The 25,840-nt window shown below is 40.7% G+C and overlaps 1 protein-coding gene across 1 annotated transcript in view; it reads left to right on the top strand.

The window, feature by feature from the left end:
* The window catches only part of PPP1R9B (protein phosphatase 1 regulatory subunit 9B), a 1,137,073-nt gene that overhangs the window by 677,537 nt on the left and 433,696 nt on the right, over positions 1 to 25,840 (top strand). The window lies entirely within an intron of this gene.

Here is a 25,840-nt window from a genome sequence, read left to right as displayed (position 1 = left end):
GAGGGCTATTACAGCTGCAGTACAGGTTTCCCACCCGCCTTCCCCACTTGGTAAGACCTTGGGGTCTGAATAACTATTCATACCTGCTGACTGGGTTATCCTGCTATGTTTTATTTTCTTACTTTTGTGTATTAGACTTATTTATGTATTGCCTTCCTTTTGGGGGCACCTGACATCTGGGGCAAGAAAGACTGAAGAAGATGGCGTCGGCTGTGTCTTTTATACTCTGGCCTTCCTGACGTCAGAAGAGTACGCGACAACAACCGACACCGGACCAAGACTTTGGAATTCGGCCGACCGAGGGACCGCCTGCCGGCTGAAAACCCATATGTGATTACTGCAGCTGTAATAGCCCTCGAACATCTACATTTATGGTAGGTACAAAACTGTACTTTTGACTTATTCTTCTGTTAAGGCTCACTTAGCTATCCCTGCTTGTCTGCCTTTTTCTCCTCCTTTGGCTTCTAGATTCGAGCCAAAACAATTTCTTAAAAGTGTCCTTCATATTAGGCCTCCCAGGAAGCCTGTTCCTCCTCCCTGGGATCTCACTTTTGTTTCGGAAAAATTGACTCAGGCTCCTTAAAACATTGCTCTTGGAAGACTGTATTTTTGTTAGCCCTTACTTCTGCCAGGTGGGTGTCTGAGCTTCAAGCCCTTATGGCTTGTCCTCCTTTTTTGGTGTTTCATAAGGACAGGGTGTCCTTGTGTACTAATCTTTCTTGTATGCCCAAGGTGATTAATGAGTTGTCTCTTAATCAGTCTATTCATTTGTCCACTTTTTCCCCTCTCCACAGTCTGCCAGTGAGAGGATGTTGCACACATTGGATGTGCATAGACAACTTAGATTTTATTTGGATATGACTAAGACTGTTAGGAAGTCTGATCAACTGTTTGTTTCTTTTCATCCTAGGTCTCTAGGATTAGCTGTATCCAAGCAAACTATTTATTCTTGGATCTCAAAAGCTATTTCCTTTTGTTATTCTTTTTATGGTAAGAGCCTTCATTTTCCTGTTAAGCTCATTCTACTAGGCTTGTGGTATCTTCTGGTGATTTTTTCAAGGGTTTGGATATTAACTCTGTTCTTAAGGCAGCTACCTGGACGTCTGTGCATACATTTACCAAGCACTATAAGTTGAATGCAATCTCCAGAGCTAGAGCTGGTTTTGCTAAGGCCTTTCTTTATGGCTTCCTAGAGGGCTCGGCTGATCCTTCCTCCTCCCATGTTTCTTCATGAGCTTTGACACTCTCCTTACTGTTATGAGTACTGCAACAGTGATGTGGAAGGACATAGTACAGTTGTGTAAAATTTTACTATAATGATAGATGGCCTACTCTTCACTGTTGCAGTATTCACTCCCTCCCTCCTCCCCGTGGACCATTTCTCTTCTGGATATACTGATTACCTCCCTTTTCCTTGGACTGGCAGTCCTACTGGGGCTCTCAGTTCTGAGGATGGTATGGCTGGATGTCACTTTTATGCCCTACAGTATGCGAGGAGCATACGTGTGAAGTATGGCGTACTTTAAAGCAACCTTAAGGCTTTGGTATACTGGCCGGACGTCGGGCCATCCTTGGCAGGGGATCCCTAAGGTTATGAATACTGCAAAAGTGAAGAGAAGGGCATATCATTAAGGTAAGATTTTACACAACTGTACTTTCATCTGAATAGTTAATGCTTCTATTTTTCCAGGATTTTATTTCAATTGCCATGTTTCATTTATTTAAACACCCCTCATTGCATTTGATTTATTTTTCGTCCACATTACTGGAAGCCATGTCTTGTACAAGAGCTGAAACTTGAATTGCTTTTTGCTGAGCAGCTTCTCAACCAGAGTTCTTCTTCTTTTCTGGTTGATTTTCTCTCAGGTTCCACAGTTGTTCTTTGCTGGCATCCAGGCAGTGTAATTGGTATCTACAATAACTATTAGTCAGTAACAGAATTTTACCCAAACTGGCAGATTCACTGGTTCTTTTTTTTTTTTTTTTTACAACTTCTGTTTTCACACTTGGAGGAGTCAAATTAATCTATTGACCAGTGTGCAGCAATCTTGGAAATCCTCCATCTGACAAATTCCAGTGCCAGAAAACCCAAACTGGCAGATTCACTGGATCTTTTTTTTTTTTTTACAACTTCTGTTTTCACACTTGGAGGAGTCAAATTAATCTATTGACCAGTGTGCAGCAGTCTTGGAAATCCTCCATCTGACAAATTCCAGTGCCAGAAATCATCTGTTGTATTTCGGCTCAGTAATAGCCATACAGGTACTGAATCCGCGGTGGTGGTGCTGCGGTAGCATTGTCGCCTCACAGTAAGACGCTGTCCGGTTCGATTCTCAGTTAGAGTGTCTTCTGCGCGGAGACATGCGTGAATGGGCGTACCTTCGTTGGAGATTGTGCATCAGGGCTGGTAACTCGGCACGTAAAAATCAACTACCAATCATTAGCGGACCGGAGTTCTGCTGTGGCGACCCGTAACCGGTAAAAGCAGAAAGACACAAACAAAATAGCCATACAGGTATTCTTAACAATCAGTGTTTCAAGATTCAGCATGAGGTCATTTACAAGGGAGGTAAACAGAATTGTGCTCTTCTTGTTAAAACAGATAGAAAAAGTCCATGTAGTCCAGTGTACCTAAAGAGTTTCTCAGAAATGGCCCCAGAATGTCCAACAGTCGTAGATATTTCCATGTGGCAACTTCACAGTGTGAGTAGGAATCATTCCACAGTTAAAGAAGCTTTCTTATACAGGCATCTTGGATTCTACATGTGCGACAACCTTCAACCAGCTTTCTTTCATGTGATAACAGTTTCATGCTGGAGACTCCTCCCCAAAAATTCTTCTAGGGCTAGAGGTAAGCACACGCACACACTAGACCTGCAGAACTTCTAAAATACATTTGGTTTTGCCCTCACTTGGCTTCCTGTTTCTTGCCTGTAAAGCATGAATCCGTTGTCAGCAACATTCTCTATAGTATAAAATATGGGTTCAGTTAGGGCTTTCTACCCTCCCCACTGCTTCACTTAGTCTTCAGAACTGGTAGTGCAGCCACATGCCGGCTGTGTGTGTGTGTGTGTGTGTGTGTGTGTGTGTGTGTGTGTGTGTGTGTGTGTGTCAAGGTCTAAGGGTTACTGCTGATAACTTATGGTATCAAGCGGCTACCTGAGGATTGCTGAGTACCCTTTCCTCCAGGCCTACAATCTTTGTGGAAATTATCCTGAGATTTTAGGGCTCTTTCTGGCCTGTTGTAATAGTCTTGTTGTATACTTTGCCTGAATCACATCTGTCATTGCATCTCTGCATACTAGAAAGGTGAATTGGGGCAGTTGAAATATGATGCTGACAGAAATTAGGGTTTTCTCCTCCTTACTCATGCTGTTTAGGCGTGCCTTTATTTCTGGCCCACATAGACATTGTCTTTTGAATGGGAAATGAATGACTGTCTTCTTGATGTCCTCTGTGAAATCTGTTAAATAAATCTGCACATGCTGGTGAATAGTTGTGCTGGATCCTGTGACCTTGAATGAATATTCAACTGTATAATAAATTTATGTACATCATATAAAGTTAGCCATAGCCGCGACTGCAGCAAAATGAGATATTAACTTGTCCTTAGTTGGACCTTCTGATAACGGTGCTGTTTTCTACTGCATTTTGACTGAGATGACGCTTGGGAATTCCACCATGTGAAATAAGCAATTAAGCACCCTTTAGTTAAAAAAGTGGAGGACATATACATACTTGTTTCCAAGAATGATTGACCTCTTTGTTTTGTAACCTATTGTGTAGACTTCTGGGCACTGTGGTGTTGGAGCCATCTTAAGACCCTGATGCTGTGACTAACATATCTGTTGGTGCTGTCTTAAGACCTGATGCTGTGACTAACATACATGTATCGAGAGTGTTTGACTAGAAACTCTTATGTTTTGAGAGGCTGAAGGATACCATCTGCTTTTCTTGGTACTGGGCGTGCTGTAGTCAGGTTTTACCTTGTTGTGTTCTTGGCTGCATTGAGAAGTTTTATCACTGGTAGACTGCTTAGGAGAAGTGATGGGTAGACCTGAAATCCTTCTGCACTCTCTTCTGTGGGGAGAATGCTAGGTGTGTGGACCCCCCCTGGGGCGGCGGCGGGGGGGGGGGGGTCAGTGGAGTCAGTGGAGTCTCCATCTTTCTTATTATCAAGATGTGTAATGGGCAAATCATTTTGCTTCCTGTTGCACATATCTTTCCAGAGGATGACGTTTCAAGGATGAGGAAAAACAATGTGAGCCAAAGATCTTAGGAACTACGAAAGTATTAAGTTTTTGCTGTCTGGATGTTAGCAAAGAGGACATTTTGAGAATCTGAAAGAAGATCAACAAGAAAAGCTGAAGAGAAAACACTGGCTGTGAAGAATCCTAAAGCTGTTCAGCAAAAAGCAGTTCAGTGTTCAGCTTTGATACAAGAGATGTCTTCCAGTAATTTAGAGGAAAAAATAAATCAAATGTTTTCAGATGTGATTAAAGTAAAATAATCATTAAAGGAATGTGTCAACTTAAATAAAAGGCTGAAAATAGAAGAAATGTTAGCTATTCAGATGACCTGATTAAATTGCAAATAGAAGTTAAAATGAAGAAAAGGCTGGCTGCATATGAGGCTTCTCAAAAAAAGTTTTTTGAAAAAATGGTAGAGTTAGAAGACAGAGCAAGCAGAAGTAACTTGAGATATTCAGTTGTAACTTGAGATATTCAGTTGTACCAGAAAAACTGGAAGAATTTTATGACAGCACGAATAAGCAACTGGACTGGTACTCCACTACAAGATTTATTAATAAAAAAGGCACATTGACTGTATTTTCTAAATAAGGCCATATGAATGCAGCCAAGACCTATATAAGTAAAGATATAGTCATACCAGCAGAAAGAGTTGATCCTAGTAAACAGTGGCAGAAGGGAAAACTGTTAAAAATTTGAGACAGCAGAGTGTTTGTGGAAAATGATTATTCATTGTACACCAGACAGAGGTGAAGCATATTTGTCCCAGGGATCAGGGAATGTCAAGAGGCAGGTGTGAGATACAAGCTGCTGTATCCAGCTGTCTTCAGAATATCTTTCCTGCTTCTCATTCTTCTGATAATAAAGCGGATAGAGCCAGTAGTACATTTTCCAGTGTTCCAAAGGAAAATGCTTGAGAGACAAAAAAAAAAAACACAGGAGTTGACTAAAAGAATCAGGAGTACCTTGGACTTGAACCAGAGTCTGGTGTTGGGAGATGGAGATGATCAGGAAGAAGACCAGCAGCACTGAAATTAATGAATAAGTGGGCCACTATAAAGCATCAGTCACATTTGTGAAATGAGGCTTTCCAAGAAAAAGTGGCTGAGAAAGATTAATGTTTATAAGGACACTAAAGAGAAAAAAAGGTTACCATAAATTAACAATTTTTGCTTTCATTAATATTTGCATACAATATTCCATAATATAAATTGCATGCTATATTGTAAAGCAGTTTTGCATAGTGTGCAGTCAGGGGTATTTTAAATGTGATGGTGGGGGGACTTTGTTGACTGTTATATGTGATAAAGATATTAAAGTAAACAAGTGTATTTTTAGTTGTAAGTAATATATGCTTTACAGTATAACAAAATGAAAAAGGCTGGACAAGCAGTTTAAGTTAATATATCTTGGGCTATTGGGGTTGGTATAAAAGTGTACTGATTATATTATATATGGAATTAATATAATCATTCCAGTTTTTTTACAACAGTGAGTGTCTAGGTTAATGTCCCTGCCTTAAGCAATAAAGAAGTGCTTTTTTGTAACCAGATAGGCTTAAAAATTAAGGCAAAATGATGAAAGTCATGCAAATGCTAAAATCTCTTGTATCTCCAAAGATGTTAGCTTCTTTCTTTCTATTAGCAAATCTTCTCAGTGGGAGACAATAAATCTGCAGGTAAAGGCAGTTGGCTAGTGGCTGGAAGATATCTGTATATTCTGTTCTGAGTGTAGTTTGCAAATTCACACATCTTCTTGCATCTGGAGTGCTGTTAGCTTTTTTTCTTTTTTGTTCTCATTGCTGAGTACTTTTGCATTGAGACGAGCTGTCTGCAGATGCAAACAATTGATCTTGAAAGTTCTGAGCATTCTTTGCTGAGGATAATGCAAAATTTAAAGGTACAATGGCAAGCAGTTCAGTGAAACATAAAGTATGAGCATATGGGAGCGATTAAGAAATAGTAGCTTCCCCAGCAGCCCTATACATTAATGCAATTAACTGAACAGTGCACAATTTAGTTTTATTTAAAGATAGCCAATGCACATTTTCCTAGGACTAAAATGTAATGTTCTCTGAAAGCATGCAAGCTGTTTTTCACACCTGGGAGGGGAATAGTGATAAGCATTAGTTTTAGATTAGGCAATGCATGAGAGCGCAGCTGTCAATTTCAGACAGTTGTTTCTATGTGGTAGGATAAACTTCATTTGTTTAAAATGTACATAGTTTTGTGTGTTTGTTCTAAGTTAATAGAGGATGGAGTTATTCTGAAAATGTATTTAGTTTTTTTTTGAGGGTCTTCATCAAAACGGAATGTCTTGAAAAACATGACTTATGGTCAAATGGAGATGAGAGGAAACAACTGTATAAAAGTGTGTGCATATAAGACAAAAGTTGGAAATACACATAAAACTGTCATGTATAATAGAGGAGGGGAACAATATCTTTTTATCATTATGTCTACTGTATCTACATTATCTTGGAGGGCAAATGATGTTATAGGTATAGACAAAAAGGAAAGAGCATTAAATTATATTAAGAGATGCAGAGTGCAAATAGCAATGTTGCAAGAGACACATTTGGAAATAAATGAGCTTGTGAATTTGAAAAATAAAATACTTCAGGGTGGATATTCTGGAGAATATCAGGGACAAAGGAAAAGGGGAACAATAATACTGATTAGTAGAGGGCTCCAGTAGTGATAGAAGTGGAAAACAAATGCCAAAATGTTATATTTTTGGTAGTAAGGGGCTATTTGCAAGGGAGGAAGATTTCACTGACATGCTTATATTCCACCAATAAGAGCTTTCAGTGGGGAATATTACTTATAGGTGGGGGTGGGAATTTAAGTTGCAATAGTGAGGATTTATCAGGGGGACCTAGAAGGGAAATATGGTGAAAGAGGGTAGATGTCTGAAAAAAATGTATGAAAATAATTGGTATGGAAGACTAATTCAGTAGTAGGAAGTTGCATAGACTTTACACATTATTCCGCAATGTACAATAGCTGGGCTAGAATGGTTAGAAGTTATATTTCACAGGAACATTTGCATTTAACTGAAAGCTTCAGTATCCAGGAAGTATTTCAGATCATGCACCAATAACATCCTAAGATAAAATGTGGGTTAATGAAGTATAAATGAGACAATGGCACACTTAAATGTTAAAAAGAGAGTAATTTTAAATTGTAAGTTGTGGAAATTATTCAAGAGTTATTAGGGGAGATAGAAATTTCTTCAGACATGATTGCTAGTAAGTGGGATACAATGAAAATGGAGTTTTCTTAGGTGACAGAAAGTAGACAGGGTTGTTTCCAAATTTATGGAGAATGTGCCAAGTAAAATAACCAGAGATCTTATAGAGGTATTAGAGATATTTAAGTATTTTTTTGAAAATGTATAAAGCCAAGGAATGTGAAAACCAAGAAAGAGCACAAATGGAAATATTTATGGAAGGTTAGCAGTAGATGAGACTCAATTACTAGTCAAGATATGAGGAGATGAGATAAAAACAGTGAGGTGTAATCAATCTGCAGGGAAATCTCTAGGAACAGATGGTATTCCTGGAGAAGTTTGAAAGTTAAGTGAGATGAAACTAATAAATATATAAGATTTTATTTAGTTGTATTTTAAAAGAGATGAGAGAAGCAACATCTTGTAAGAAAGATATGGTGGCTGTATTACTCAAATAGGGTAAAGACCCATCACGCCCAGCTTGTTATAGACCCATTTCAATTTTAAGCCATATTTGTAAAGTGTTTATGTCTGTACTAGCTAGAGCAATGGCAAAGGTATTGCTAAAATTGATATGATATAGATCAGTGTGGTTTTGTGTGGGGGAAGCAAACATTTGACAACATTAATAGAACAATGATGATCCAGAGGGAAGCAGAATGTTGGAAAATATCACTGCTGTTGGTGGGTCTTGATGCAGAGAAAGCATTCAGCAGAGAAGCTGGGATTTTATGAGTATGGCAATGGAAGCATTTGTATTCCCTGATAGAAAAATAACACTAATTTGTAGCATTATGGGAAGGATCAACGGCAAGAATTGAAGTGGGAGGGCTCCTCTTTGCTAAGTTGTATTTAAACAGAAGAACAAGGTAGGGGTAGTGGTGTCCTTTCCTCTTTGTTATTTGCTTTATATTTAGTGTTATTTGCTTTATATTTATTCAGAAAGAAAATGAGGGATTCAGAACTTCAAAGATTTAATTGATGTGGTAGCCAAGAAAAGTTGGCTTTGTTTGCAGATAATATAATTTTGCACTTGGTAAATCCAGAAAAGGATATCACATTGTTGTGGAACATTTTGAGACCATTTCAAATCTTTGGGATATACAATTAATGCAGATAAAACAAAGGCTGTTTGTACCCACAAACAAATTGATTCAGCATTACCCATATTTATGGGGACATGATAAGATAAAGTACCTAGGAGTATGGATTAAAAAGGCTTTTGTTATGGCAGCTAAGGGTATGTGGGAAGAGACTAAATAAAAGATAATATAAAAACTGAGAAAATGGAAGTTGCTTTTTAGTGATTTGGATAGTAAGATACTAGCAGTGGAAATGCTTTTCATCCGTTTAGTTTTATATACAGGTCAGGCATATTTTTATCAGCCAGAGATGTTGGGGATAGTAATTAATAAAAAGTTGAAGAAATTTATCTAGCGGAGGAAGAGGACAAGAGCTAAGTGGAACAGTTTAATTCTCTCAATAGAACAAGGTGATTTAGGATTACCTGATTTAAAGGGATATTTTAGAGCTACACAATTGAGGCTCAAGAACATAATACAAGCAGAAGGCTATATTTCAAGGTTCTTAAGCCTAGCCATAACAATTCCCTGGCTATTTCTTCCCACAATATTTACTTCCCTGGACCCCTGTCTAGCAAAGAAGATGGTGTAAAGAAATGACAAGTGAAGCAGGGGTGGAGTTCCAGAAATAAGGAAAGAGTGGGCTTTTATGATGCAGACATTTAAGGAGAATAATTACAACCATTCAGAATACTATATATATGAAGCTACAGAAAGTATTCTTTGAACAAATCCAACACAGGAATGGAGAAAGGAGGTTTTGGCAATTGTGATGACTGCATGTAGAGGTAAAGAAAATAGGCAAGAAGGGTCTGGAATTTATTGGAGAAAACTTAAAATTGAACTGCGGTATTGGGAGTAAGTAGCTAGAGACAGAAAGGTAATTGACTGGAAGGAGGAGCAGTAGTAGTTTTGCTTGCAGGTTTGAGACTGCCTTCCCTACCAGGGGTTGATATCAGAATGTAGATAAAGAGACAGGGATAAGGGAGTCCTGAATTAAAGACCTGCTTTGGTAGAGTTTCTAGTCTAATCTGTAGTAGAAACTACTATTAAAAAAAAATCGTTAGTAGGACATGTAGGTATTGTATAACTGTAAGAATCCGTCAAAGGAAGTTTAAAGAGACTGGGAAGAGTGACTGAAAAAAATTATAAGGGAACAGTGGGAAGACATACATATGGCTCCGAAGTATGCATCAGAGTCCAGAAGGTTTAGGATTTTTGCTCTGAAGTATTTGGTTAAGTATTTTTATACCGCAAGCAGACTTCAAGTGCTGGAGTTGTGATGGGGAAGAAAGAAGTAACTGAGAATGTGTTTTTTTGTAGTGTAATGAGTTGGCAGATTTAAAAATTTCCTGTAGAGTACTTAGTCAAGAGCATTGGTATAGCTAATGTCTGTAACTAATTGATTCTTTGGAGCTGGGACACAGAATCTGAATTGCCTAGATGTAGTTCATAGATTACTAGGCTAATGGCTCAAGAGTCCTTACAAGCCTAGCCAGTTTTACCAAGATTTTACCCAATTTCCTATCCCTGCGGAAAAAATAACAAGACTCAGCAAGTGGGGTTTTGACGGTTTTTACAGACTGCCTCTGTCCATAAGGGACATGTGCTCTTCCCCCATTGTGAATTTGTGATTTCCCATCCATTGGTCCAGAGTGCACTTGAAGATGGTCAGGAAAGGCTGTGCCATATGTGAATAGGAGGGCCTTATTAAATTTAATTCTGTTGGATGTCAAGAAAGCAATTACTAGAAAATGGTAATCAATGTCTAACCCAACTGTATTTGAAGCATTGAATTTTGTAAAAGAGATGAAAACAACTGGAAGCATAGCACTCAGTTCTCCAAATTTTCACAGAATGTCTAGATTTTTTACTCATATTTTTGGTCTGTTCCTTATAAAATCTGTTTTTCTGGCTAATTATTAAGGATCGAAGTCAATAAATAATAATACACATTTGAGTTTCAGACTTCATATCCTTCTGAAAATGCATGCCAACACAAAATATTTTATTCTAGCAACATTCTAAGTTTATAAGAACAGTATTTAAAATGTGTCCCTATTTTTGAGCCTGTGTCCCTCCGTTGTCTTTGGTTTTGTCCAGATTTTGTTGGGATAAGAGGTTGAGACATATGACTGGAAGATGGATCTGTAGAAAATGAAGGAGCAAATTACGTAGAAATAAATTGAATTTGTGGAAACAGTACATGCAGAATAAGGCTCAGGAGGAATAAGGTTTAAGGGAAGGCAAAAACTGAGCAATTTATGTAATGCTGGATGGATGACAAGTACAAAGAAAGAAAAGATATGTTATGTATAATGTATGCAAATAGAAAAATATTAAATATGTTTTTTTCTTTTCTGTTAATGTATGTCTGCCTATGTCCTAAGTAATAATTTAATACAGGTGTTAAAAAATGTGTGGGGAGGGCACCAGAAAGCCTTTTTTTGTCTTATGAGATGCTGCTAACATGTAATCAAAACCTGTAGTGACAGAGGTTTGGGGCTTTCCTTGGACTCAAAAAATGGAACTCCAAGGCCAGGCAGGACTGCAGAGCCAATTCTTTTATTGTAAATCCAGTAAATAGGAAAACAGCATGCAAGATGACACGGTTTCACCAGTACAGTAATAAGGTTAAACACTTTCACCCGGAACCACCAGGCTTCATCAGAACAATTATAAAAAATGTCTGTAAGCTTTAAAGCTTTCCTTGGACTATTACTGTTGTTGTTGTTGTGTCTTTCGGCTTTTCCCGGTTAGGGGTTGCCACAGCGGAACTCCGGTCCGCTAATGATTGGCAGTAGATTTTTACGTGCCGAGTTGCCGGCCCTGATGCACAACCTTCAACGAAGGTACGCCCATTCACACATGTCTCCACACAGAAGACGCTCTAGCTGAGAATCGAACAGGACAACGTCTTACTGTGAGGCGACAACACTACCGCAGCACCACCACTAGGTTGATATTCTGTTCTGTTAAAGCACCATCTGTCAGTCATTTCTGCTTGCTTGCTTACCTCTGGATGTACCACTTTCATCTTGATTTGAGGGCAAACAGTTTTTGAAGGGCATCCAACATACCAGACCACCAAGAAGAGCTATCCCTCCTTATTGGGATGTGGACTATGTCTTGGTAAAGCTTCTGTTATCTCCTTTTTAGCCTGCTGCTTCTTCTTCTCTGACATTTTATACTTAACGGTGTTGCTGGTAACTTTGCTTCCTACTAAATGAGTATCAGCTTTACATGCCTTGATGGCTACTCCTGCTTTTCTCATTTTCCGTAGGGATACGGTTATTCTCCAAACTACTCCTTTTATGCCTAAGGTTGTTAATGAGCTCTCCTTGAATTAGACCATTAAGTTGCCTACATTTTTTCCTTCTCCTCAAATTAAGGGAGAGAGGATCCTGCATTCTCGGTATATGCATATTCAGCTCAAGTTTTCCTTAGACAAGACCAATTCTCAGCTTTTTGTATCTTTCCTGAACAAGACCTTGGGTGTTCCTGTTTCCAAACTATTTCCATTTGGATATCCAAGGCAATGTCTTTCTGTTTTTCCTTTCTTGGTAAGAAACTTCTAGCACGAGTTAAAGCACATTTAGCTAGAGCTGCTGCTTCCTCAGGGGCTTTCTTCAAGGTTCTGGATTCCACATCTGCTTTTAAACAGCTATTTTATCTTCTATTCTCAGTTTTAGAGAAGATTTCAAGATTGATGTTTTCTCTAGATCTAGTGCAGGATTTGCTAGGCCAGTCTTTCTAAAGTCTTGTACATCATTATCCTGTTCAAGTTTTCTCCTCCCTATCCTCTTAAGCAGCTTTGGGAATCTCCTATCAGTTAATAATACTGCATCAATAATCAAGGAGGGATATAGTACAGTTATGTAAGAAATGGCTATAACAGTAGATGTCCGACTGATCACTGTTGCAGTGTTGTATCTCTTCCCCCTTCCTTCCCCTTTTTTTCTTTTGTAAAACAGAGATTAGGTCTTTGTTTTTTCCTCCTGTTTTTTGATTTATACATATATATATAATTTCCTCTTCTTCAGTTTTAGTTTCTTGGTCTGGGGCAAGAAATTCCTGAGGCAATCCATGTCTTTATGTCTCTTATGTACCTCTGTCTCTGTAGGTTGCGTTCATACATCAGATGTATAAAGTGAAGGAAGGGAGCCCAGGCTTAGTATGCTGGCCTGATGTACACCTGTCCTTGGCAAGATACCCCATCAGTTAATAGTACTGCAACAGTGATCTTTCAGACATCTAGTGTTATGGTAAGTTGTTACGCAACTGTAGTTTGACACCCCTTCACTAGTTCTTAATTTATCCTGCCCCCATTTCCAGCATAAATGGGACATAGGCAGATACAGTTTCCCTAACACTCAGTGTGCCAAGAAATTGTGTGGGAGCAGTATCCATACTGAGTTTTGCCACTCCTTTTTTAATTACATCACTAAATGCTTGCATCACTATTCCATTCCATCCTCTTCTTGTAATGTAGTCCCTAAAATATTTCCCTATGATCCACAACAAATGGGGTGGGAGGTTGGCATAATGGTTAAGGTGTTCACCTTAGAGGCACAAGGTGCAGGGTTTGATTCTTGTATAAGGTAATTGGCCAGACTTAAAATGGTGTACAAGGGCAGTTAGCCTAGTACTAATCTATGAACCTATGTACCAATTTCAGAGATAATGTTATATAATAGCCTTTGCCAAACAGGATAATAACTAGTCTTTTAATTACTTTACTTACCCTTTTTTGCTTGAGACTAGTTTGGACAAATCCTGACTTCCCACAACCACATGAAGAAGCCAACCACATTCCTGACTGATTCATGGTTGCTGTTATATGAAACCCCACCTAATTGTCAGCAAGGCTGCATTCTTGTAATTGTTCCTGCCCTCACAGGACACAGTGTCTCAGCCAATAAGTCCCTAAGGCAAGACACCTGAAAACCAAATGTCTTGGTCATATGTGACTCCATAGTGAAACACACAGATATCCCCCTCAACAGGTTGCTCAAGGAGAAGGTCACGGACAGCTGCCTGTCAGGTGCAAAGATCCATCAGATCACGCAGTCACTCAAGTCTGTCAACAACAAGTAAGTACTGTTATGACTGTCATAGTCCATGTTGGAGTGAACGACTTGAGACGTACCTTACTGGACTATATGAAGAGAGACATGATTGAGCTCTCAGATTATGTGTCCCAGACAGATATGTCTCTAGCCCTAAGCAGCATTCTACCTTCACCCAGCATGATGCCTCAATATAAACAAAAAATGATTAACTTCAACAAGTGGCTTAGCTTCTGGTGTCAGTCCGGGGGGGGGTCCAGTATCTGTCAGATTGGGAAGATATGGTCGACAGACCACCCTGCTTTGCCAAAGATGGTCTTCACCTATTGCCTCTTGTCTTTCGTTTACTAGCAAAGGTAGTTGCCTCCCCATAGTGCCTTTTTTAGGTAATGTCATAACAACAAAATTCCCAATGTAAAAAATATCCACTAGAGACAAACTAAATATGTTGCTTAGTGCCAGGAGTCTAAATTGGAAATTGCACTCACTGGAAGCACTCCTTACATTGGAAGATGCTAATGTCTGTGCAGTCACAGAGACATGGTTCAAGGCCACAGAGAGCATCCCAGTTATGCAAGGCTACAATGCCTTCCACCTGTTCAGACCTCAAAATGAGCATGAAAGAACCAAAGGTGGAGGTGTATCCATCTTCATTAAAGCAAGTACACCTCAAGACTGATCAAACAGTACAACTCCCTAGAGCTACTCCAAGTCCAACTAACTGGAGGTAAAATACCCTTCTTTGTCATTGTTAGCTATAGGTCCCCCAGCATGAACCACGAGAACCCCTTTGCCTACATGGACCTGCTTGAGTAACTCACTGTACAGCCAAACACCTTGGTCATGGGTGATCTCAATTATCCTTCCATCGATCGGGAGTCATATATGAGCCAAAGCACACTCGCCCTAATGTTTCTGGACTTTGTTAATACAAATGCTCTGGAACAGATAGTCTGCACTCCCATAAGGGTCTCGAATGTCCTAGACTTAGTACTCTCTAACATAAGGGGTCTCTGCACTACACCTGTGTGTTGCCCCCCCGGTAAGGTCTGGTCATAAATCAGTCTTGTTTGAAGTAATGATCATACCTGACCCTGCACCAAGAGCAAAAAAAACATGAAAAATTTCTCCAGAGCAAGTTATAGCCTCCTAAGTGATGGCATAAATAGTTTCAAATCCCTCCTGCCACTGTCAACAATGACTGCTATATAGAGGTGTACACAAATGGCCTGTATAAACCGATGTACAAGTGTATAGAATCGACTGTCCCTGAACAGATCAAAACAAGGTCCTCACAAAAAAAAACCAAGCCACCCTATTGGACATCGAGCTTAAATAGGTTGTACAACAAGAGGAAGAAACTAATGTCTAAGAGCAAGAGGGAACTGACTGAACAGAGGAAGGACACCCTCCACAGCTTGAACAAGCACATTAGATATCTTACAAAATCCTCTAAAGAAAATTATGAAGCTAAACTAGCATCCCTAGCTAAGGATAATCACAAGGCATCTAGCTATGTCAGAAATCTGAAAGGGAAGGCTCAGCTTTGTGCTGAACTAGAAGTGGACAGTACCACTCGTACTGAACCTGAGGACATCAACCTGCTAGCAAACAGATTTGGCACAAACTTCACCCCCCTGTCCTCACCAGACATACTCCAAAGCATACATGTCACCAGTCCTCTATCTAGTATCTCCAAAGAGTAGGTCATAACCACACTCTCCATAGCCAAAAACACAGCCTCTCTGGGACCAGATAACATCCCAGATTGCCTACTAAATGGTCTAAAACAGCACTTAGTGGAACCGCTTGACACTCTCTTCAACCACAGTCTAAGTACTGGCGTTGTCCCAGCAGAGTGGAAAACAGCAACAGTGATTCCCTTGCACAAAGGGGGTTCCTCAACCAACCCTGAGAATTATAAACCCATAAGCCTAAGCAGCCTTATCTACAAGTCCATGGAGACCATCATCATGGACCTTATCAACAAAGACATAGGTGACCTTCAAACTCTTGACCTGACCCAATTTGGCTTCATTAAGGGTAGATAATGCTTATTAAACCTGGTAAACTTCTTTGAGTATGTCACCAAAGCCCTGGGTGAAGGCAAAATAGTACATACAGCCTATCTTGACTTAACCAAGGCTTTTGACACAATCTCCTACTCAGGCATCATTGAGAAACTCACCCAGCTGGGAATTAACACATATGTCACTAGATGGGTAGCCAGCTGGCTCACAGACAGAACATATACAGTAAAAGTTGGGGATTGCACTCGTACCAGCAGACCGTTTACCAGTGGGGTACCACAAGGATCTGTGCTGTGTCCCCTACTGTTTGGAATCTATTTCTCTGAAGTCCAGGTGAAAATAGATGGCCTGTGGCTTACCAGGTTTGCTGATGACTGCAAACTGGGTGCAGCCATTGAGTCCCCCAACAATGTTGACATACTAGAAAAAGGGCGTACACAGACAAATGATTTGGTGCCAAAGTGACAGACTAAAACTAATGTGTTATCATCCCTTTCGGCAAAGAGGAAGTCCCATAAAATTAAAATGTTATCACTACCCCCCTTATGTCAGACTCTGTTGTGACATATTTGGGAACAGGTTGATACCAATCTTAACTTCGATCACCGTGTGTCCACATTGGTAAGGAAGGCCTTCTATGTTACACATCTCATAATTAAGGGGACTGTAATTAGAGCCAAGGATGTTATAACTCCCCTGTACTCATCCCTCATCAGACCACTAATAGAGTACAGTGCTGTCTTCTGTATGTACCTCATCAGACACTTGCAACAGCTGGCTGGAGGGACCTCAGAGGTTTGTCACCAAGAAAATTCAGGGCCTTCAACACATGACCTACATGGGCAGACTGAAGGTCCTCTCACTGCACTGTGCATCTTATAGGCTGCTGAGAGGTGACTTGTGCCTGGCCTACAGATCAGTCTCAGACCCTGCCTAATGGAAATGCTGCACATCCGCAAGTCAAATGGGACAGGATTCACTAACTCTATGGATCTTAACCCAGCTTGTGACATTAACAGGGCATGCTGGAGAGACAGATATGTCTCCCAGAGATTGCCACTCCCGCCACTCCTCTGGAACAAACTCCCAGTTCACATAAAACAGAGCTCCTCAATGACCATATTTAAGCATAACTTAGACAACTGGATGGGAGAATGTAAATTTACTCTGGGAGTGTCTCCTATGCCCCTCTTGGATAAGGGCATTTGGTGCTGGTCACAGACTTGCTCTGCAAATATAGACCAAACAACGTGGTCAATAAGAGAACAAGGGTATAACATGTCTAGGCTTATAAAGGCCCTAGAGCCAATAGCCTAGTAACCTCCTATGAACCTATAAACTCCAAGGAAGGAAACATATTGTACAGAGGCTGAGATTTGGTGTGTAGCAGTGATGGGAGATGGTGCCATACCAGGCTGGTTCTGAACAAGGCAGGGATGCTTAGTGGGGTATAGAAGCATAAGTGTAAAAATGTTATAATTGGAAGTGTATGGCACCTGCTGCATACTCCATTATTACAGCAATTTAGTTTATTTATTGTTGGCGAACCAGTTAAGGGGATTCAGTTCATTAATTACTTCTGGCTACATGATTAGTGGATAAGGTTTTCCAAGTGAAAAGCTGAACACCAGATATTGATTTCCTCATTTTTAATTCCCCCACTAGAAGTTTAAGTAGCCTTATACCTTCCTTTTGTATATGTTAAAACAGCAAAACTGAATTGTGAAGAAATGGATGTTCTTCGTGTTTCACTGTTGCAGTTATCACATTTGGGTTATCTGCTTGCAGTAGCCCTCAGTTGGCCTGATTATCAAAGTCTTGGGTCCTGCGTCAGTTGCTGACTCATCTTCCATGACGGTATAAAGCATGCAGCCGAAGCCATTTTATCAGTTTTTCTTGCCGTGTGGTGCCCAAAGCAGAAGCAGTTCGCAAGTGCCGGTTGGCCAACTCCTGAAATTTTTGTTTTCGAGTTTCAGAACCGAAGTCTTCAACTAAGCTAAGTACCCCATTGGGGAAACTTTTTCTTGCTCTAAACCAGTGTCAGTAAAAGTTAATAATTGTATTTCTTGTGGAAAGCAAATACCTCATATATATTTCCATTCGTACTGCATTCCTTGCCTAGGCCCAGACCACGACGTACCTCACTGTCAGTTTTGTGCCCTATTTAATCAATGAACTATTCGTCGTCTGTTCATTTACGCTTTTAAATATTTTGGTACTCGGTTCAATTATCCAGAAATGGCTTCTGTAAACCACCCGACTAACGATATTCCGAAAAAATGCAAAGATAAAGACAGAGACAGACTGCTTAGGTCCAAAGCTGCCAACGACGCTTCTCCTACGCTAGTCGCCAGTTTGCCAGTACTCAGTGAGGCACTTTTGCAGCCCCTGATATCCACTACTTCAGATTTGCAGGCCTCTACTGAGACCCATTCGGAGTCCAGTATGCTGCAAGATGCTTCTTCTACTGTGGAACCTGCGGATGTCTCTACCTTGGATGGGTCTGGAGCCGCTGTGCAGGCACCGGCTTTTGAGGGTGTATTCAGGCCTTCTGACTTGCATATTAAACAGACACTATCTTCTTCTTCCAGGCCTAAAACTCGATCTATGCCTAAAAAACAGACTGCATGGTCAGGCCCCTATGCCTAAAAAAACAAATGATAAGAATGGCTGAGGACCTTATTAGTCTAGTCAGGGGTAGCCACCCTTCCCCCTCTAAGAGACCTAGGACTGATTTTCTTTCTGATTCTTCTGATCAGGAATCTGATATTTCTGTTTTCTCTGATGACCAAATTTTGCCCTTATCTACCTATGAGGATTATGATGCAGAGGACTCCATTCCTTCTGCTTCCCCTCCAGAGGATTTCTCCTTTGGTGAAACCTTGAATACACTTGGGGAGCATTTCCGCTGGGAAAGCCAGGATTACTCTGACTCCAAAAAGAGGCTTAGGGAATTGTTACTTCTGCCTCAACACAGGCCTTTAGCTATCCCTCCTGTACTGGAAATTGTAGATGATGCCTTCTCGGGATCTTGCCTGGTCCCTGACTCTTTAACTCCTGCTCCTAGAAAACCTGATAGGTATTACAGGGTATCTGACTCTCACAAGTTCCTCTTTAAAAATCCTACTGTGGATCCTGAGACCATTTCACAGGGACCCAAGGGCATTAAGTCTGCTACTGCCAAAAATCCTACCCCTTCTGATAGAGATTCCAGGGCACTGGATAGATGGGGAAAGAAGGTATAAACTTCTGCTACTTTAGCCATTAGGGCTTTAAACTGCCAATTTCATACGTTAAAGTATCAACAGCATATTATTGGATTGCTTAAACAGAAAATGATGTTGATTCCTGACTGTGCTGAAAATAAAGAATTACAGGATTTAATGCATTCTGCTGAACAAGTTGGAAAACATACTTTGCAATGTGGTTTTGATTCATTAGAGGCATCTTGCAGGGCTGCTGTCACTGGGTCTGTACTTAGAAGGCATGCTTGGCTTAAGGAGCAATCTCTGCCAGATCATGTTAAAGCTAAATTGCTGGATGTTCCCTTAAACCAAGACCGCCTGTTTGGCAACAAAGCAGAAGTAGTACTTAAAAAGATGGAGGAAAAAGCTAAATCTATGCAAACTGTTAAAGATTTCCTGCAAGTGCAACCTCCCAGATGTAGTAGGCACTGGCCCTCTAAGAACTGGTCCTTTCCTGCCTCTTCCAGGCCTTCTCAGTCCAAACCCAGAACCAGCAGAGCACCCAGGCTTCAGTCCCAAGGTACTCACAGGCCTAAACAGTGGGGGGCTCCCACTTCCAAAGCAGGGAGTAGTTAGACTCCCCCCATGGTAAACTGTCTCAATGACTTAACTTTAAACCTTCCTAGCCCTGCTCAATTGACTGTTCCTTTAGGGGGAAAGATTGCCCGGCATGCAAAAAATTGGAAACTCATTACCCAGGACAAATGGGTTTTAAATATAGTTTCCCAAGGATACAGATTCCACTTCCACTCCTTACCAACCTCAAACGGCTGGCCACACCTACCCCAAAATCAGTGGGCAGAGGCTCAAGCAAGTTCTCTCTCTTTTAAGCATCAGGGCTATTCAGCCTGTCCCAGAAAAGGAATGGGGAGAAGGTTTCTACTCAAGATTATTTCTGGTACCCAGAAAAGGCAATTCCTGGCATCCTATTCTGGATCTGTCTATCCTAAACACATATTTGGTAATCACAAAATTCAAGATGCTAACTCTTCATCAGCTGCTTCCCATGCTAGTTAAGGATGCCTGGTTGGCAACACTGGATTTAAAGGAAGCTTACCTGCACATCCCAATAAGGGAATTTTGCAGAAGATACCCACGCTTCCGAGCAGGCTACATGCACTACCAGTTCTCTGCACTGCCCTTTGGCTCATCTACTATGCCCAGTGTATCCACAAAGTGCCTAGCTCCAGTCATTGCATTTTTCAGGCAAAGAAATATTGAAATATACCCATACCTGGACGATTGTCTAATTCAGGCAGAAAGCCAGGACATACTATTAAATCACCTGGCTTTTGTAAAAGAAATGGGTAACTTCTCTGGGGTACACCATAAACGAAAATAAATCACATCTTGTACCCTGCCAACAAATGGTATTCCTGGGAGCAAGCTTGAATACAACTGCCCAGATGGCCTACCTCTCGCCAGAGAAAAAAGTTCATTTGACAGCCTACTTCAAACTACTGGCCACAAAGACCCAGCTATCTGCAAGGACAATTCTGCAAGCCCTGGGGTTCATGGCCTCCTGCATTCTACTAATTCCATATGCAATACTGCATACGAGGAAACTACAATGGTATCTAAAAAGCCTATGGTGTCAACATTCTCAGGATCTAGAATCAATGATTCCCATCATACCTTGCCTACAGATAGAGTTCCTTTGGTGGGCAGAGGCCTGCCACCAGAACAAGAGACTGCCATTCACTCTACCCCTTGCCGCCCAAACCCTAACAACAGATGCACCAGACTATGCATGGGGGTCTCACTTGGCAGAGCAGTGCATTCAGGGCAAATGGAATATGGTACATAAACAAGCAGTGGGGAATCCACTCATACCCTCCCTGCAGGCTAGCTATGGCTCTGTGGAACATAGCCTTGAGCTACCAAGTGCACCTACAGGCTCAATTCCTGCCAGGAAAGCTAAATACACTGGCAGATGACCTAAGCAGAAATCTCATGGACCCACACAAGTGGAAACTGGAACCAAAGATATTCAACATGTTGAGAAACAAATGGGGAAGCCCAGAGATAGACCTGTTTGCCTACCCCCAGAGCTACCAATTGGACAAATTCTATACAAGGACTCCCCACAAACAAGCTTGGAAAGTGGATGCCTTGTCCTTCACCTGGAAAAAACTATCCGTTTATGCCATTGCCCCTCTGTCTCTCCTCTCCAAGGTACTACTAAAGATCAAACAGGACAAACCAAGGACAATACTGATTGCACCAGACTGGCCACGCCAACACTAGTACCCCCTCTTGTGCAGTGTGTCACTGCTGGCACCATGGCACCTGCCTCAGACCCCCTGCTCTGCTGTCTCAGCAGGAGGGCCAAATTCTGCACCCACAGCTTCAAACCTTGAACTTGGCAGCCTGGCTAATTGCCTGATCTCATCATTCCCATCCCTCAGTAAGCAAGTGATTGATGTAATTCTGGAGGCAAGGAGGCCTATTACTAGAAAATCATATGCTGAAAAATGGAAAAGATTCTGTTCCTGGAGCCAAACTCATGGGATGGCCACAGCAGCACCCAATTTACCTCAGATTCTTCAGTACTTAACTGAGATGCTTCACAAGGGCCTTTCCTTTTCCTCCATCAAAATTCATGACTCAGCCATTTCAGCTCATTACAATACAGAACCACCCCTCTTCTCTCATCCACTGCTGAAGCAATTCCTCAGAGGGGCCAAAACCTTAAGATCACCCAGGAGAGCTCCTACTCCAGCCTGGGACCTTACCTTTGTATTGGAAAAGCTCACTCTACCTCCTTTTGAGCCAGCTGCAAGTTGTGTCTTTTGGCTTTTCCCAGTTAGGGGTCGCCACAGCAGAACTCCGGTCTGCTAATGATTGGCAGTAGATTTTTATGTGCTGGCTTGCCGGGCCTAATACACAACCTTCAACGAAGGAATGCCCATTCACGCATGTCGCCACACAGAAGACGCTCTAACTGAGAATCGAACGGGCAACGTCTAACTGTGAGGCGACAACGCTACCGCAGCACCACCACCACAGCTGCAAGTGCAGAGTTGAAATTCCTTTCTTGGAAAACAGCCTTCCTTCTAGCCATCACTTCAGCAAGAAGGGTGTCTGAATTACAGGCCCTCAGGGCTGTGGAGCCTTTCATCATCTTTCATACGGACAGGGTGTCCCTGAGGACAAACCCCTCCTTCATGCCCAAGGTTGTATCCAGTGTGGCCCTTAATCAATCCATTAATTTGCCAACCTTCTTTTCTAATCCACAGAACAAAGGGTAACGAATACTGCACTCCTTGGACGTGCATAGACAACTTCGATTTTTCTTGGACAGGACTAAACCTCTCAGGAAATCTGAACAGCTGCTGGTTGCATTTGCTGCAGGGGCAGAGGGGAAAGCTATTTCAAAGCAAACCATTTCTAAGTGGACTGGCCATTGCATTAATTTCTGCTATAAGCACCATGGAAAACCTACCCCACAGGGGATAAGAGTACATTCAACCAGGGCTGCATCTACCTTTACAGCCTTTCTCAGAGGTGTCCCTACCAGGGACATCCTAGAAGCTGCTACCTGGAGTTCTGTACATACTTTCACCAAGCATTACCATTTGCCAATTTTTTCTAAATCCAGGGCTGGCTTTGCCACTGCAGTCTTGCAGGGCCTTATAGCTGGTCCTAATGCTATCTAATTGCCTCCTCCCATCCTTAGCTTTGGGAATCTACCCAAATGTGATGACTGCAACAGTGAAACACGAAGAACATAGTAAAGTTGTGTACACTTACCATAAATGTAGATGTTCGAGTGTATTCACTGTTGCAGTCCTGGTTACCCTCCCTCCAGCCCCCTGACTTCTATTGTTTATATCTCTATTCTAGTTTACTATGCTTAAAGCTTTCTGGTGTATTTGCTTTTTGTTGGAGGTGTAACCTTGTATATAATTGCTTCCCATTATGGGGGGCACGTGACATCTGGGGCAAGAAAAACTGATAAAATGGCGTCGGCTGCATGCTTTATACCCCCTGACTACCTGATGTCATGGAAGATGAGACAGCAACCAACGCAGGACCCAAGACTTTGATAATCAGTCCGACTGAGGGCTACTGCAAGCAGATAACCCAAATGTGATGACTGCAACAGTGAATACACTCGAACAACTACATTTATGGTAAGTGTACACAACTGTACTTTATCCAAGTTCCGTATTGCATGCCACCTATGTAGATCTCACCAAATTATATCCTACCTCTGAATACTGTGGAGATGGTATTTATCTCTCAAATATGTATCTAAAGTCTAATGATCTAAATGCGTCTACTGCATCTGTTTATCCCTTTTTCATCTTGCAATTGCTATAACTTTCCCATCCTGTCTGTCGTTCAGCCTGTTGTAACCCTCTCTGGTATCCTTGTTATAACTGCTAACCACCTCGTTATACTTTTTACTCTTTACCTTTTCTTTATTTAACTGTTCTGTCCTCTGAGCTATATTTCCTAGTACATGCCTGCTTCTGTAGTTAAATATTCAGGTAGATCTTAGGCTGAATATAGTGAAAAATGATTCTTCTATGTTACTTACTGTAACTCTTTTATTATTATTATTATTACAATTATATACTGTTTTTATATGGTATGTATAATTTTCAATGTTTATTACTATGGTCTATAGTTTATACCTTATGTCTTGCAACCTTTAAGTTCTTATACTGCTGCTGTTTTTGTTATATACCTTCTAGGCTTTGGCAATGCCTGAAAAGGTCCTCAGACCAGTGTACTTACCCAGCTAATAAATGAACTATATATACATGCATCAATAAATAAATAGATATGCATGTGGCATTTTAAGTTTCATTATATATAATGTGTTTTCTCAAGACATCTGTATTTTCAAGTGCATTAAAATAATTTCTCTTAATAATCTGCATGTAGTACAGATGGTGCTGAGTATGCAGAGAGATGCCTGCCTCACATTTCCTTGGCCTCTTGCTGAGTACTCCTACTGTCCCAGTGTGACTTCCGCTAACTGCAGTATCTAATGCAAGTAAAACCCAAATAGCTAGCAATTAAAAAAAATACAGAAAAGTTAACTTATACTCAAATGTATTGTTATAGTATGGCTTTCTCTATGGCTTGCAGTTTCTTGTCAGTGTACCCTAATTTATAAGAGTTGGGAGGGCAAAAAAGAAAAACGGCGCATAGTCAGCAATCCCTGATAGAAGTAGAGGGCTTTGTTGTGACACACGCTGGGTAGGGGACTACATGACAACATCCAGTGGCAAAAATTTAGAGCAAGATAAAGGATAACAGTTCATCAGACGCTGGTGTGAATGAGTTATTGCAAAGAAATTAACAGTTAAGCAAGTGGCAAAGCAAATATAGTTTTATTTGCTGAAACAACTTATCTATAGAGGAAGCGAACAAAAGGGAATCAGGTACATATGAATCCTACTCAGCATTTATATATGAATCCTACTCAGCATTTATATATGAATCCTACTCAGCATTTATATATGAATCCTACTCAGCATTTATATATGAATCCTACTCAGCATTTATATATGAATCCTACTCAGCATTTATATATGAATCCTACTCAGCATTTATATATGAATCCTACTCAGCATTTATATATGAATCCTACTCAGCATTTATATATGAATCCTACTCAGCATTTATATATGAATCCTACTCAGCATTTATATATGAATCCTACTCAGCATTTATATATGAATCCTACTCAGCATTTATATATGAATCCTACTCAGCATTTATATATGAATCCTACTCAGCATTTATATATGAATCCTACTCAGCATTTATATATGAATCCTACTCAGCATTTATATATGAATCCTACTCAGCATTTATATATGAATCCTACTCAGCATTTATATATGAATCCTACTCAGCATTTATATATGAATCCTACTCAGCATTTATATATGAATCCTACTCAGCATTTATATATGAATCCTACTCAGCATTTATATATGAATCCTACTCAGGTACCCTGGAGCTGAGCAGGACAAGATGACTGCTTTCCTCTTTGTTGTATTCATTGTATATCCATTTTTTTTCAAGTCCACCTTCCACATTACCCAGTCAGCATATTCATCCCCCCAGAGGCAAGAGCCCTAAGATGCATTAGTTCCACCTTAGGGGCAAATGTTGAGCAATGGGAGTGGTGTTGCTGTCCATCACGAGTCATTTTTTTTTGCCTTAACCATACCCACTATGCATGCCTACAACATTCCCAAGGGGGTAATTTGCAGTGGTCATAGGCTATTGGCATGTCTCCTCCTTTCAGACGGAGCTTCCCCTAAACAGCTCTGCCTCTTTTGAAAGTCACACACCTCCACTGATCTGTGTTCCCCACTGGGAATTCTACCCAGAGTCTGCATTTCAGATACGTGCTTCCTGAAGCCCCACCATGCTATTTCTTCTTTTCTCCAGTGCTCTGTCTGCTAGCTGAACATGGGTTTGGCTTTATTATTTTATGTCACCAGAACTGTCTCAAGTGTCAGTAGCAGTTTCTGTACCTTGTTTATTTTGTGTTGCTGTAAAAAAAAATATTTTGATTGTTGCCTGAGGATTTTCTTCCTGAGCCTCTGCTTCAGATCATTCTAGCCAAGATGAACTCTCGCGCTCAACAAAAGACAAACACATTTACCAGTCTGTTCAGTCTGGCAGCTTTGCATGTTGACATTTTTTACATAGTTTGTATTTATATGTGTTTAGTTTTTAATCATTAAAAAATCACAGACCGAAAGAGTTTGTTTTCAGGCATGACCTCTGGGGTCCTTTGGGTTAATTGACTTCCTCTGAATTGCGCAGTGTATAAACAGAGAACATGGGACTCTGTGATGTAGCTCCTTTACATTTTGTCAGTTCTTCAGTTATGTTATATTTATTTTCTTTGTAAGTATTGTAATAAATTGGAACAAACAACAAGATTTTCTTTTGTAC

Source organism: Protopterus annectens, chromosome 13.part0 (assembly GCF_019279795.1).
Source record: "Protopterus annectens isolate FY-2018-M chromosome 13.part0, PAN1.0, whole genome shotgun sequence".
NCBI classification, from domain to species: domain Eukaryota; kingdom Metazoa; phylum Chordata; order Ceratodontiformes; family Protopteridae; genus Protopterus; species Protopterus annectens.
The sequence above is the reverse complement of the archived record's forward strand: the minus strand, read 5'-3'. Positions and strand labels throughout refer to the sequence as shown.